Genomic DNA, 16,436 nt, shown 5'->3' with positions numbered 1-16,436 from the left:
GGTCAGTCTAGTGAGTCAGAGTCTGGCATTTCCGGGGGTGGTAACCTGGGTGCCAAAGTCTTGTCTAATTCTTCAGTTATTTTTTTTTTTGAGTCGACTGTAACGGAGGACTCAAACTTTATCAATGAGAATACAACAGACTTTACCTACTTCTCTGTGCTTTTAGTTTACTGCACTGATATTGATTTTCAAAACTTTGACTTAAACGAAGAGGAAAAAATTCCACAAGCTTTGAAAAACTTGATTGACCGAGAGGAGGAGGGGCGTGCTAAGCCTTGCATAGATGAGATCATTGCAATTTAACATGGGTACTGAGAAAGATCCACGCTTAGCCCATATCGAGTCCACGTTTTCGGGGGAACGCGAGATGTTAATCGCTTTATTAAAGATTTCAAAGATGTTTTTGCGTGGTCCTGCGAAGACATGCTTGGAATCAGTCTTGAGATTATACAGTTTCGGATCCCTCTTGACCTCGATGCCCGACCAATCAAGCAAAAAATTCGTAGAATTCGTCCAGATTGGGCACTGAAAATTAAAGAGAAAGTCACCAAGCAAATAGATGCAGGATTCTTGATGGTATCTGAATATCCGACTTGGTTGGCTAATATTGTTCCAGTTCCGAAGAAAGACGGCAGAATTAGAGTTTGCATCGACTTTAGGGATTTGAATAAAGCTAGTCATAAGGATGACTTTCCATTGCCACCAAGGTTTTAAAAAGCGGCCGCAACCGTTACGTAACGGTTGTGGTGGTTACCGCCACCCGTTACGACCGCTTTTGCAGTGTGATTGAGATTCACAGGTGTGTCAGTCGTAGCGGCTGTTGTAGCGGTCGTAACGGTGCCGTAACAGCTGTAACGGCCTGTTACGCACCGTTATGTAACGATTCCGAACTGTTTCTTTTAAAAAAACACGAAAAAAAAAAAAAAAAAAAAAAAAAACTGAAAATGGGGAAAGAGGGATAGAGTCTAGAGAGAAGAGGGAAGATAAAAAGAGAAGATGGAGGAGCAAGAGATAGAGAAAGAGAAGAGGGAAGATGAAGAACATGTTATTGATTTGTTGAAGCTATAAGACCTATACTATTCTATTCAGCTGCTATCACTCAACTATTTTGTTTATGTGTGTCTATCTATATATTGGTTGAAAATAATAATAATAATATTAAGTGTGGTCATTATCTATTTGGCTTAGTTAAAATATGTATATATATATATATATATATGTTTAGGCTTTTATTTATTCTCTTACTTTTGTCATTGTTTATTTTATATATAATAGTTAGTGATTATTTTTTGTATAATATAAAGTCATTAATTATTAAAATAAAATGAAAAAAACTCAGTTTATAGTGATTTAAAAATATGAAATATATTGGATCATACTTAAAAATTTTAAAAATAAATATGATCATGGAAAAAATAATATGCGTATCGGTAAGTTTTTTTCAAATTGTGCAAAAAATAAAAAAATTCACAGTTCCGGTTACTACAACTGTTACGCTACAGCCTTTACACCCTGCAACCGCGCCACTGCCCCCGTTGTGGCGACTGCAACCGCTTTTCAGAATCTTGATTGCCACACATTGATGAATTGGTAGACTTCACTGCTGGCCATGCATTGTTATCATTCATGGATGGATTTTCGAGGTACAACTAGATTTTAATGGTGCCTGAGGACAGAGAGAAGACTGCATTCACTACGCCATGAGATACCTACTGCTACAGGGTCATGCTGTTCGGGTTGAAGAATGCTGGGATTACATATCAGAGGGCTGCAACCACAATCTTGCATGACATGATCCATAAAGAAGTCAAGGTGTATATGGATGACGTGATTGTAAAATCCAAAGAGCGAGAAGGCCACTACATCACGCTGGAAAAATTCTTCGAACGGATTAAGGAGTACAGACTGAGGTTAAACCTACAAAAATGCACTTTTGGGGTGACTGTAAGGAAAATGTTGGGTTTTCTGATTACGCAGTGGGGAATTAAAGTAGATCCATCCAAGATCAAGGCCATCTTAAAAATGCCACCAACAAGGACTGAAAAGGAGGTGCGTCACTTTCTAAGGAAAGTGCAATTCATAAGACGATTTATCTCCAAATTAACCTTGACGTGTGAACCACTATTTGGTAAAAGAGAAAGAAGTTCCGATGGGACTACTGATGTCAGTTCGCCTTCGAACAAGTCAAGCAGTACCTTCAAAATCTACCTGTATTGTCACCACCAGAGCCGGGGAAGCCACTAATCATGTATTTGTTGGTAACGGAGTCAACCATGGGATGCATGCTAGCGCAAGAATCAAAAGCTAAGGTCGAAAATGCCATCTACTATCTGAGCAAGAAGATGTTGAATCACGAGACCTGCTACACTCCTCTGGAGAAGGCTTGCTTAACTTTGGTTTGGGCCACTAAGAAGTTAAGACACTATCTGTTAGCTCACTTTGTAAACGGTTACAGCTAATGTCCCATCGAAAACAAGTTAGTTTGGCTCTATCGAGCAGCAGAGTCTCTGTTTGAGCAATAGGGAAATAGAGAGCCACCTCGTCAGGGACGGTGTTGAGAAAGGTTGGCCCCAGTTCCCCTTGAGCAGTGGTGCTCCCAGGAATTATGCAGCTGTCAAACTTGTGAGCTTGAATTTTCTCCTTGATCTCAGGGGGAAAGCGAAGCAGTGGTGGAGGTTCTGGAGTTTCTGGTTGCTTGGCTTTCGATTGAGAAGAAGATTTCTTGGTTGCCATTGCTGTGTTTTTGCAGGAGCTGAAGGGTTTGGAGAGAAGGTACAAGAGATGAAAAGGCAAAGGTAGAGCTTATATTCAAATTTCTAAGTTTATATTGCTTGGGCGTCTCTACATTGGGCTATATCAATCTTTGGGCTTATATACGGGCCCAGTTATTTTTGTCAAGTGGGTCATTTTAATTGAAGGCCCAATTTTAAGTCTTATTAATATTGAGGGCCCAATGTTAAGTCTTAATGTTTCGACTTCGAAGAGTATTCATTCAAGGCAAAACCAGTTTTACCTTGAATGAGGGGGGCATTTTTGGCACCAAAACATGGAGCTCTCTGTCGACAGAGGCATATAAACACATGCAGAAGAGGGCCAAGAATGAAGGAAATGAAATTAGTGGCCTAAGAAAGAGGAATGAGCGCGCAATACATGGCAGTTGCAGGAGGAGAGAAAGTGCAAAGACAGTTGCAACAGTTACAGTTCATGGGCAGTTATACGAGCCTAGAAAATGGACACGTGGCAGCACAACATAACCATTGGAAGCCATATAAAAGCTGGGGATTCAAAGGGGAGAAGGCCTTCAACCAAATTCACAACTCATGTGAAATTAGGATGTGAAATTAGGAGTAGCATAACTTAATTAGAAGTAGTTCTTGTACTTAGGGTTAGTTTGTTTGTTTGCTTGTATTTCAATCTTTGTAACCAAGTTTGGCTCTATCGATTGTTGTGCTTTTGGAACTTGTGGTTTAATTCTTGTAATAAGTGACAAGTTTACTTGTTCTTCAATTGAATTCTAGTTTATTTGCACTTGTTTCTTCACACTGCAACGTCCAAAGAAGTCCTTGAAACTATCAAGGCATAGGACACCAACCACATCGCTTGATCTATTTGTTGTTTGTACAATTTTGGTTTCTTTGTCGAATCTCTCATGTTGATTTGACCCAAACTAGATTTTTGCTAACAGACTGTCATCAATTATATGATCATATCTTAAAATTCTCACATAATTTAATCAATGAAAATGCATTAAGATAGAGAAACATAAGAATTTAAAGACAAACGATATCCTTATCCAATCACATGATCAATGTAGTTGTTGAGACCCTTGGCGTGAAAGCCATGCCATTTATAGGTGTTAAACCATGTATTCTTGATCTTCTTCTATGCCCTGTTTTGCAGTTTCAAGTTCCTCAGCACATGATCCTAAGTGCTTAATTAGCCTTTACAATTTGAACAAATCTATATCTATATCTATATCTGCATATATATTAGTGGTGGGTATAAACACAATGCATTGCAATTTTGTATCTAACTTTTTTGGGTAATTTGATGAATGAAGGTTGAATTTGATAACTGTAAGTATTAGTAGTTATTTTCTAAAACAGTAAACAATGAGGGGGAAAAAAGTGTTACAGAACTTCAAAAAACCATATGAGTTATGTGCTTTATATAATAATTTAGATTTTGTGAGTTACAAGACTTTGAAAACAAGTTTCTTTGATTTCTTTAAATTAGGTACATCCAAAAGACAAGATTTAGGAATTCAAATTACAATGTTTATACATAAAAATAGTAGAAGGGACTTCTATAACAAGTTATTATTAGATGGCAACAATTTGTAAGTTGTGAGTACTTATACATGTAAGATATAAAGAACCATAAAGTTTTTTGATGTAATATTGTGATTGTTTATGATACTTCTACTCTCTCATAATGGTGAGGTTCTCCCACAAGTTTTTCACTTTTTAGTGGCTTAATTTGGTTCCTCCACCGACCAATCAGAGCAAGCCACATCATAAATATGATTGCAAGCTCAATAATCCACCGTAATTTGAACAAAGAGGCGTATTCATGCGTGTCTCCCACTTAATATAACACTTACATTCTTGATTATATTTCCTCAGTTTGTGATTGTACCTCCTTAGTGGTTGCCAATTACCCAGTCAGAATCATTGGGCTGTGATGTCTGTAATATAACCATCAGTAACAATAGATTATTTAATGTTGTTTTTATGCAATAGTTATGTATGTGTACATAATAGTTTACAATCTACGTGCTAGTGCTCAATCTAGTAATTTTTATTTTTGCTTTATTTAAGAACACTCTTGAAGAGTAGTAAAAAAGAAAAAATCAGATACAATAGTATAATTCGTTTTTGTCAATATTTGGGGTGTCTATTGCAGGATCACTGGACCATATTCTTGATTCTATGCTTGGCCTCAACTAGGCTGGGCACTACAACTAGTCTCAAATCCAATGTCATGAATTATGGAGCTGTTGGAGATGGAAAAACTGATGATTCCCAAGTAATTCCCCCCCCCCCCCCTCTCTCTCTCTCTCTCTCTCACACACACACACACACACACACCGTGTACTCGCGTGCGTGTACACTATTAGATGCCATGGGGGCACTTGCTGCAAAAGTGAGATGCAGAAGAGCGAAATCTCTTTTGGAAATATTGATTTCCCATGAATTTTTCAGCTTCATTTCTCTGTAAACCTTGCATAATAAACACATTTCTAGTTCAAATGTGAGTTGTTTATCTACAGTTTTTTCTTATTGTGTTTGGTTGGGGGATTTGAGGAGGAATTTGAAAAGGAAAATGGAAAAGGTATGTGAAATGTGAATAAAACATATCTATATTTCACCTAATTTCACGCACCTTTTCCTTTTGCTTTTCCCTTTCCCTTTTGCTTTTCCCTTTCCCTTTCCCTTTCCAAATCCCTTCCAAAATCCCCCAACCAAACACAGCATAAATGTTTTAGCTTTGGAGATTTCAAGAGAACACATTTGGCTAGTACAATAACAAAATCTTCAAAATTGACGTGTCCTCAATTAATTATATATGAACAGAACTAGATATACAACAGGCTGATACTACATGTTTGGTTGAGTTTTTATTTTCTGGAAAACACCTAAAACTTGTTTCATAAACTGTATTCGAAAAGTTCTTTCGAAAACAACCCGCTTTTTTCGGAAACACACAAAAGTTGTCCAACTAGTGAATTGCTTTGTTTGAAAGAAAATCTTTAATCCATTGTTTTTTGATAATTCCAAGGCATTTCTGAAAGCGTGGAAAGCCATCTGTCAAGCTAAGTCAGTTGTTCCTATCGTCGTCATACCTAGGATGACATTCTTGTTGAAGCCAGCAACTTTCAGCGGCCCATGCAAATCCTCTAACATCTATGTGCAGGTAATAATAGTAACTCTTGCCATGAACAATCAAATTATGATGAGAATCATTATTTATTGGAACAAAATGCATTACATGCATGTTTTATTTCCTTAATTCTTGCCTTCGTTGTAGCTTGTTTTGTGTTTATTTCATGTTTCATGAACATTTATATAATTATTATACATCTCTCTCCTTGTGAATCTGTCTTGAATTCATCTTGAACTATGCTTATTACTGTTAAAATATAATTTGTAATCTAGAAAAATCTAGACTAATTAATGAATAATTTATGAAGATATTTATCTAGAAATATCTAGTAGATTGAAATAACCTATCTAGATTTTTAATAATTGCCTTCGTTGTAGCTTGTTTTGTGTTTATTTCATGTTTCATGAACATTTATATAATTATTATACATCTCTCTCATTGTGAATCTGTCTTGAATTCATCTTGAACTATGTTTATTACTGTTAAAATATAATTTGTAATCTAGATAAATCTAGAATAATTTATGAAGATATTTATCTAGAAAAATCTAGAGTAATTAATGAATAATTTATGGAGATATTTACCTAAAAATATCTAGTAGATTGAAATAATCTATCTAGATTTTTAATAATGTTAGAAATATCTAGAAATGTATCATAATGATGTTGGAAAATATCAAACATTTCTGGAACCTTTCTAGAAGAGGTTAAAATGGTGATATTCTCTATATAAAGCCATAAGCTAATTGTAAATTGATGTATGCAAGAATCTTGACTTGTAATCAACATTTTTTTTTTTTTTTTTTTTGTATGCAAGAATCTTGACTTGTAATCAACATAATAAGAAGAAGTTTTCTTATATTTACATTTCTATCTTATCTTCTTTCATAATTCCCTTCCTAGCTTGCCCAAGTTCTTATCAAATATACCTTGTCACCCCAATAATTACATGATTGTTTGGCTTGCTCCAATTTTAGTATTGTGACTATTTCAACCCCGAATTACTATTAATCAAATCTTGCTATTTAATGGATTGCTTTAGCATTATGGGGTTTTATGACTTCGGATGCATCCGTAAACAAATAGTTGTAGAAAGAAACAACTCATTATATTATCTACTTTTATAGTAAAATTCCTCTCTCTTCCCCATTAATGTAGGTTTAAAGCTGAATTACATAAATCATTTAGCCTATTTGGTTATACTTTTCTTAAGTTCAAATTGATAATCTCAAAATAAGACTAAAAACACCCATGTCCTAACTTCCAAATAATCAATTTATTTTAACTTATTTAAGCTATTTTTGTCTCATAAACTATAAACAAAAATTACATCAAACACTCTGACACATACTCTAAAAAAAAATACATTGTTCTATATAGGTGATATGAAATAGTGACAAAAAAATTAGTGAGATAGCATTTCTCATAAAAAAATAAAAGTTATAAATAGCATTTCTCAATTTCTGATTCACCTCTCTTCTCAATCAACTATAATAAGTTGAGGTCTATGGCTCTATGTATTATATTTATCATTCCCTAGATTCACTGAAGATTCATCAGAGTTGGTCAAAACTCATTCAAAGGTTGTGTTACAACTTACAAGAAGTGCATTATCCCAAATCTCATAAAAACTGCATGTGACAAGAATGAGACACATCTTCATCACATGACATTGTTAACAAAACAAAAGTATTATCATTCATCATCAACTCACTCACTCATCAATGGAACTATAAAGTTTGGAGAGAGTTTCTGAGTCTCTGTGTCTGTCTATCTGTCCACAGGTTTTAGGAAACCTTGTTGCACCCAACACAAAATGGGCATGGATTGGGCATCACATTGACACGTGGCTCACCTTCTCTAATGTCAATGGACTCTCCATCATTGGACAACAAGGACGAATCGACAGTCAGGGCTCAGCTTGGCGGCCACTACCTTGCTTGCAACAGAATGTACAAAATGTCAGTGAGTACTCATCTTGTAGCTCTTTTTCTTTGTAATTCATTTGTGGAAAAAAAAAATCGATTAAGGTCTCGTTTGGGAATGTGAGGTTTTAGCTCAAAAGTTACTAAAAAAAATTTTAAAATTATATTAAAAAAAAAATCAAAAACTTCATCCTTTTTCTACACATTTTTTCATAAAAAATCAAAAAATAATTCTCAAACACTGTACGCTCACCTCATATTTTAATTAAAAAACCATTTAAAAAATTACTTCTCAAACGAACCCTAAATTCAATAATCATAATTTTGTAATTTCACCATATTTATCATCAAAATATGGAGAACATTTTCAAAATCACAAATATCATTCTTCTTCTTCTTCTTTTCTTCATTTTTTTTTTGTTTTTTTGGGTAAGATAAAGATAATGATACATATGGTTACCATTATTGGATCAATATAATATTTTTTCTTAAATGTTATGAACAAATCATAATGTGACTGGCAACGGATCAGATAAGCCAAATTAAACACTAGATGAAAAGAAGCATTTTTGGCGGGACTTTTGTACTTTCATAGTAAAATTTTTACACTGACTAGGCATCGTGTCTCTAACTTGTCACCAATACTTTTAGCGACAAATACTAGACTTTCTGTTGAATCTTTTTTTGTCACTAATTGTTTTTTTTTCTTCTTCTGCTTCTGTAGTGGGAGCAAGCCAGCCTTGTATCAATATATACCTTGTTTATTGGCTTCTAAAATGATAACAACATAGAAACGGACATAAAAAATTTACATAAATAGACATAATTTTATTGGATTCGATAGTGCAGTCCGTTTCTAAAAAAATATGCCCTCCCAATCTTATATACCTTTTGTGCTCGTTTCTGTGATCATCACTTTGGTAACTTTTTATCACAGTCACAAGGGCAAACTCTTAACACATATGTATATACATACTGGGTGCAAAATGTAATGGACCAACTGTAAGTACAACAAGTCCTTTCATCTTTTTATTGAATCAATATTGTATACATTACATATATTTATGTATGTATATTTGTTGATGACGGACATGCATGTAGGCACTAACATTTGATAGATGTAATGATCTTCAACTCAATGGACTAAAACATATCAACAGCCCGAGAAATCATGACAGTGAAAAATTGCAATGGGGTATTCATCTCTAACCTTTACGTAATAGCCCCTGAAACAAGCCCTAACACTGACGGCATTGACATTTCGGGTTCAACTAACATTCAAATCGGCAACTCTAACATAAAAACAGGTTGTATTCTTGTTTTCTTTTCTTTTCTTTTCTTGTTTTGAAAATTATCATGCATGTATGATTCCGCTTCTTCTTCATTATAAATTTTTTTATTTAAATATATATATATATACTTTGTTGTTGAACAATATACAAGTGATGATTGCATTGCTATAAGTCGGGGCTCATCAAATGTTAATATCACTGGTGTAACATGCAGACCAGGAAATGGTATCAGGTTACAAGGCCCTTTTTTGCCTTTGTTCATCTCTCCATCTAAATTTTAAAAAACTTTACTACAAATTATCTTTAAAAATAAATTTTAAAAAAAATAAAAAAAATTGGTAGCAAAATAAATATTATTGATGATAAACAATTGAGTGTCAAAAGTACATCAATAGAAATCTAATATTATTTGCAAAGAGAAGGGTGTTTACCCAATCAATGCCCCAACACATTAAGCAATTAATCTCCTAACCATTTTCTCTTTTGTCTTTTCTTTTTCTTTTTTCAATACCTCTACATTCCAGAAAATAACCTTCATTAAGAAAAATAGAAAACCCAATGAAGTGCCTAAATAGAACAGTAAGGCCATTGATTCTGGTGCTTATTGCCCTGCTTGTGAAGCAGAGTCATACAATTTTCTTCCAGTTCGACAATCCCACTAACAACTTCATCAACTTTCCCATCATTACTCCAATCCAAACCTGTTAGCTTTTGATAAAACTCTCTTTAGAATGAACTATATTTTGTATTGAATTTTTATCACTTATTGATTCATATATATTGCCCATAGGCTTACATCCTTTTATATAGAGAAGGTTATACATAAGTTCAATGAATAAGATCCATGAACCTAAACAACCTTGTAATTAATTGGGTACATGAATATAATCTAGACAATGTACTTAATAAATATAAAATACATGAATATAAAAATACATGAATACAAAGAATGTATGAACTCAATGTATCCAATGCATGCAATGTATCCAATGTATCTAACGTAAATATGGCATTAATTTTAACACTCCCCTTTAATGCCATATTGTGTGACACCCAACATTTCTCTAAAAAATTCAAATTTGTCCCTTGGTAGAGCTTTGGTGAAGATGTCCGCAACTTGATCTTCAGTCTTGCAATATTTGATTTGAATCTCATCATCTTCCACAGCTTCTCTAATAAAATGATGTTTGATAGCAATGTGTTTGGTACGAGAATGGTAGACAGGATTCTTTGCCATAGCAATAGCAGACTTATTATCACACATAATTGGAGTAGCTTCACCTTGTTTCTCACCAAAATCATCCAAAATTCTTTTTAGCGAAATTGCTTGTGTAGTTGCCAATGATGCTGAAATATATTCGGTTTCAGCAGATGATTGTGCCACAGTTTGTTGTTTCTTGGATAACCATGAAATTACACCCGATCCAAGAGAAAATGCATACCCAGAAGTGCTTCTCATATCATCAACACATCCGGCCCAATCACTATCACAAAATCCAATTAACTTTGCATCAAGAAATTTCTCATAAAAAATTCCATAATCAAGTGTACCTTGAATGTATCTCAACACTCTTTTTGCAACCCCAAAATGAACTTGGCTTGGACTGTGCATGAACCGAGACAATAAACTTGTAGCATACATGATATCCGGTCTTGTAGCAGTTAAGTACAACAAACTTCCAACCAAACTTCTATAACAAGATGCTTCAGCTTCTTTGCTTCCATCTTCCTTTGACAACTTTTCATTCACAATCAAGGGAGTAGCAACTGCTTTGCAATTCTTCATTTTAAATTTCTCAAGAAGTGTTTGAGCATACTTCTTTTGGAAAATAAAAACACCACCATTGTTTTGGTGGATTTCAATGCCTAAAAAATGATGCAATAGCCCCAAATCACTCATTTCATATTTCTTCATCATCTCCCTTTTAAAATCTCCAATCAAGTTTTCATCACTACCGGTAAAAACCAAATCATCAACATAAAGTGAAACAATGAGAATACCGGTTGTACCTTGCCTCTTGATGTACAAAGTTGGCTCACTTTTGCTTCTTTGAAAACCCTTTTCATTGAAGTAAGCATCAATTTCACTATACCATGCCGGGGTGCTTGCTTTAGGCCATATAAAGCCTTCTTTAACTTGTACACTTTATCTTCTTTGCCTTTGACAACAAAGCCTTGAGGTTGATCAACATACACTTCTTCTTCTAATTTCCTATTCAAAAATGTTGACTTTACATCAAGTTGGTGCAAGAACCAACCCTTTTGAGCCGCCAAAGCAATGATCGCTCTTATTGTATCAAGTCGAGCCACAGGAGCAAAAGTTTCTTGGAAATCAATTCCAGGTTGTTGTGAATACCCTTTTGCCACAAGTCTTGCTTTTTTCTTTTGAATAGAGCCATCCGGATTGAACTTTGTTTTGAAAATCCACTTCACACCAATTATTTCTTTTTCTTTCGGTTTCTCCACTAACTCCCAAGTCTTGTTCTTCTCAATCACATGAATTTCATCTTCCATTGCTTTCTTCCATGCTTCATCTTTAATTGCCTCTTCAAAATTTTCAGGTTCAACAATGCATAAATTGCATCTTGCATACACATCACTAAGACTCCTAATATTTCTTGGAGTTGAACTTGGAGATGAAGAACTTGAACTTGAACTTGAACTTGGAGAAGATTGTGACCTAGCAATTGGTGACAATCTTTGTGGAGATTCAAGAGTTGCAACATCTTCAACTTGTTGACTTTCCGATTCTTCATTGAAAGTAATGCTTTGATCTTGGACTTTCTTTTCCTTCCAATCAAAAGACGCCTTCTCATCAAAGAGAACATCTCTACAAATAATCACCTTATTTTGATCTAAACTGAAGAGTCTATAGCCTTTGGATTTTGAACTATAACCCACAAAGATTCATTTCTTACTATTTTCATCAAGCTTGTGCCTCACTTCTTTTGGAACATGAGCATAACAAATGGAACCAAACACCTTCAAGTGATTCACCGATGGTTTCCTTCCACTCCAAGCTTCAAATGGAGTTTTGTCCTTAAAAGCTTTTGTAGGACATCTATTCATCAAGTAAACTGCTGTATACACAGCCTCACCCCAAAAAGTTTTGGGTAGCCCCTTCTCATGTAGCATAGACTTGGACATCTCCTCTATGGTTCTATTCTTTCTTTCCGCCACACCATTTTGTTGTGGAGTGTACCCAACAGTCAATTGCCTTTCCATTCTAATATCTTCACAAAATTTCATAAACTCATTTGAGTTGTATTCTCCGCCTCTATCACTTCTCAGTACTTTCATCAAACAACCACTTTGACTTTCAATAAGATTTTGAAATTTCTTGAAGATAGAGAAAACTTCACTCTTTTGTCTCATGAAATACACCAAAGTCATTCTAGTAAAATCATCAACAAAGATAATAAAGCATTTGTTACCTCCATGAGTTGGTGTATCCATAGGTCCGCACACATCGGTATGGACAAGCTCCAATGGTGCTTTAGCTCTCCATGCTTTCTCTTTTGGAAATGACTCCCGGTGATGCTTTCCAAGTGCACAACTTTCACAAATATGTTGCACTTCATGAATGGTTGGCAACCCAAAAACCATATTGTTTTGTTGTAGATGCTTCAAGCTTTGAAAATTCAAGTGTCCAAATCTTCTATGCCAAAGCCATGAATTATCAATCACATCCATCTTCAAAGCCGCATTTTTGCTATATCGAAAAATGAGAGGAAAACTTCTATTCTTCTCCATCTTGATTTGTGCTACAACTTGGCTTTTCCCCCCTTTGTCAAAAATTTTGCAAAGATCGTCTTCAAAGTGAACAAGATACCCATGCTCCATAACTTGTCCAACACTTAGCAAATTTTGCTCCAAGTCTGGAACTAAGAGAACATCGGAAATGAATCTTGTACCCATCTTGGTTTCTATAGCAATAGTACATTTTCCTTTTGTTTGGACTAAGGCACCATTCCCCATTTTTACTTGAGGACTGGAGGAAGCATCCATTTTTACAAAAATGCTTTCATCTCCTGTCATGTGATTGCTACATCCGCTATCGAGAAACCATACATCCTTGGTTTGATCCGATGCCTTGTGACAAGCATAGAACATGTGCCCTTCACTTTCTTGCTCCTCAGAAAAATTAGCTTGTTGAGTGCTCTTGACTAGGCAATCCTTCTTGACATGCCCAAATTTGTTGCAATTGTAACATTTTGGCTTTCCTCGAAACCAACAATCTTTATCAACATGATTGTTTCGGTTGCAAATTCCACACTTTTGTTGAGTGGACTCTTCATTTTCCTTTCTTTGAAAATTAGACCTTCCTTTTCCTCTTCCTCTTCCTTGGGAATTAGAGGTACTAACATTGAGCTTGGATTGAAAGGCACTTTCAATTGACTTTTCAGATTGCCTACTCAACCTTTGCTCAAATGCTTTAATTGAACCCATCAATTCTTCAATACTCAAATCAGCAAGATCTTTAGTTTCTTCAATGATAGCAACAATGGGATTGTATTTCTCCGGCAAACTTATCAAAATTTTCTCAACAACTCTTTGATTAGTAATAATATCCCCATAAATTTTCATTTGGTTTACAAGTTCCATAACCCTAGAAAAATAATCCTTCAACAATTCCATATCCTTCATCTTTAAATTTTCAAAATCTCTTTTCAATGACTGAAGTTTGATGGTTCTTACCTTCAAGTTGCCTCTATACTCTTTCTGAAGAATATCCCATGCCTTCTTCGCTTTTGTTGCATTGATAATTCTTGGAAAGATTGCTTCTGAAACTCCTTGTTGAATAAAAGAGAGAGTCTTTGAATCCTTCTTCCTTTGCTCTTTTAATTGGTTCTTTTGGGGATTTGTCAAAGCTTCTTCATCTTCAGGTTCCTCGAACCCATTCTCAACAAGATCTCAAAGCTCCATATAGACAAAAATAGTTCTCATTTTCACATACCAAAAATCAAAATTTTCACCATTAAAGATAGGAGTGGATACATTTTGGTTGATGGGATTCGCCATGGACGTCGGTTTGTTCTTCTTCGGGGCTTGTTTTCCCGTATCCGATCTCTACGCCTAGCTTGCTCTTGACCCAACCAAAGCTCTGATACCACTTATGTTAACTTTTGATAAAACTCTCTTTAGAATGAACTATATTTTGTATTGAATTTTTATCACTTATTGATTCATATATATTGCCCATAGGCTTACATCCTTTTATATAGAGAAGGTTATACATAAGTTCAATGAATAAGATCCATGAACCTAAACAACCTTGTAATTAATTAGATACATGAATATAATCTAGACAATGTACTTAATAAATATAAAATACATGAATATAAAAATACATGAATACAAAAAATGTATGAATTCAATGTATCCAATGTATCTAATGTAAATATGGCATTAATTTTAACAAAACCAAGTAGTTTGCCCATTTTTCATTCCATACGAGTCCGGATCCTCTAGAGCGATTTAGGTTCTTTCTATACAGCCTTAGCTTCATCAAGAATCAATTGATTCCTGTTCAGAATACCTCCAGTAGACGGGAACAAAGGAGCATATCGTTACCCTGTGTCTGATTCTTTACTTCTTGTAACATTTACAATGATCATGTTTAAGAAAAAGGTAATCTTTCAATGCAGCACTGGGGCCTTGGGGCACGGAGGGTATGACAGAGTGGAAGGAATTCATGTGAGCAATTGTACATTCAAAGGAACTATGAATGGTGTGAGAATTAAGACTTGGCAGGTAACCCTGTAGTGTTATTACTTGGGGATCTAAACAACTTCAATTCATTATGTTTTGGTTAATTAATTCATCGGGTAATTATTGTTGTTACAGGGAGGAAATGGGTATGCAAGGAAGGTTTCATTTGAGAATATTACGCTGGTCCAAGTCAATAATCCCATCTTAATTGATCAGTTCTATTGTCCTAGTCGAGTCGACTGCCAAAACAAAGTAAGAATATGCACACATCTCCCTCATTCAACCATTGCATGCACAAACATTGTTCTAAATAGCAATATCAGAAAAAAACGAATAAGTATTGATTGTGATGTGGCGGAGCGGAACATATGGGAATTAGGTGATATGAACATAATCTTTTTAAAATCATCAGCAAAGTCTCTGAAATTAGAAGAAAAAGAGAAAAGGAAGTGTGCGAATTGGTTGAAATATACATGAATCATGATTCAGACTGATATAGTAGCGCAGTAAACAAATCAAACTATTTAAGCTCAACTCGTTAAAAGCTTGTTCTAGATCGAGCTAAAAAAAGGTCATTTAAGTTTGAACAACCTATACTCAACTTGTTTATAGGCCTACCAATACATATCAGCCGATATTTGTAATGGTCAACATTCAAAATCTTATGACACGCATCAATGTATCGTAATATACACTAATGTTTATTACCCCATTGAAAAACAAGAATTGGAACACAGTATAAACTTTTCACAATTTCTATAGAACAAATGTTCAAGTTATGCCTAATAGAGAATTAAGTAAATACTAATTAGAAGTTGGTTTGCTCATATATTATCTTTTTTTGTGAAGACATCAGCAGTTGAACTGAGTGATATATCATACTCTGGAATTATGGGGACATCAACTGCAGATGAGGTGATAAATCTGAGTTGCAGCCAGAGTGGCAGCAGCGGCTGCACCGACATTTCACTTGACTGTGTGTACATAGCCTCCACAATTCCAGGGAAGAAGACTTATGCGAACTGTTTCAATGCCCACGGAAGATCTACCCATACTAAACCTGCTGTCAAATGCCTATTGCAATAGCTGAATCGCATGCCTATATATTGTTGTTTTCATTGTGATTCTGATGATTGCAATGTGATTCTAGAGTAGAGGTTTCAAGCCCAAATGGCTCCAGAATTACTCTTGATTTTGGAGTATGATGAGACTTTCTTTGAATTGGTGCCATTTTCTATTTACCAGTTATTGTATATATGGGCAACTTACAGAAAAGAGTCTCTCTGATAAATAATCTCTCAAGATTTGGACAAATACAGTAAGTTCTTTGGTTTAACATAATTTATATATTACGAGTGTTAAGTTGGATAATTAAATTACTTTCTTGTGTTTTTATTTATCAAAAGATCACTTTATATCAAAATCAACTAAATTAATGATCTCCTACAAACAGCTGTCAAGTAAACAAGCAATTTTGCTTAATGATTAATGGTTAAAAGTGTATAATTATTCTATTCTTTTTAATCATTAATACACTTTATTGAATTAATTCCCTCATTTTATTTTTAGTTGTGAGTTTAATTTAATAAAAGTGTATTAATGATTAAAAAGAACAAAATAAT

The 16,436-nt window shown here is 34.7% G+C and overlaps 1 pseudogene; it reads left to right on the top strand.

The window, feature by feature from the left end:
- The first annotated feature begins 423 nt into the window (after nt 1-423).
- Nucleotides 424-16,079, top strand: LOC114320475 (putative polygalacturonase At3g15720; annotated as a pseudogene).
- Nucleotides 16,080-16,436: the final 357 nt, after the last annotated feature.

This window comes from Camellia sinensis, chromosome 5 (genome assembly GCF_055761805.1).
Source record: "Camellia sinensis isolate YWXY chromosome 5, ASM5576180v1, whole genome shotgun sequence".
Taxonomy (NCBI): Eukaryota; Viridiplantae; Streptophyta; class Magnoliopsida; order Ericales; family Theaceae; genus Camellia; species Camellia sinensis.
This window is presented reverse-complemented; position numbering and strand designations above follow the sequence as displayed.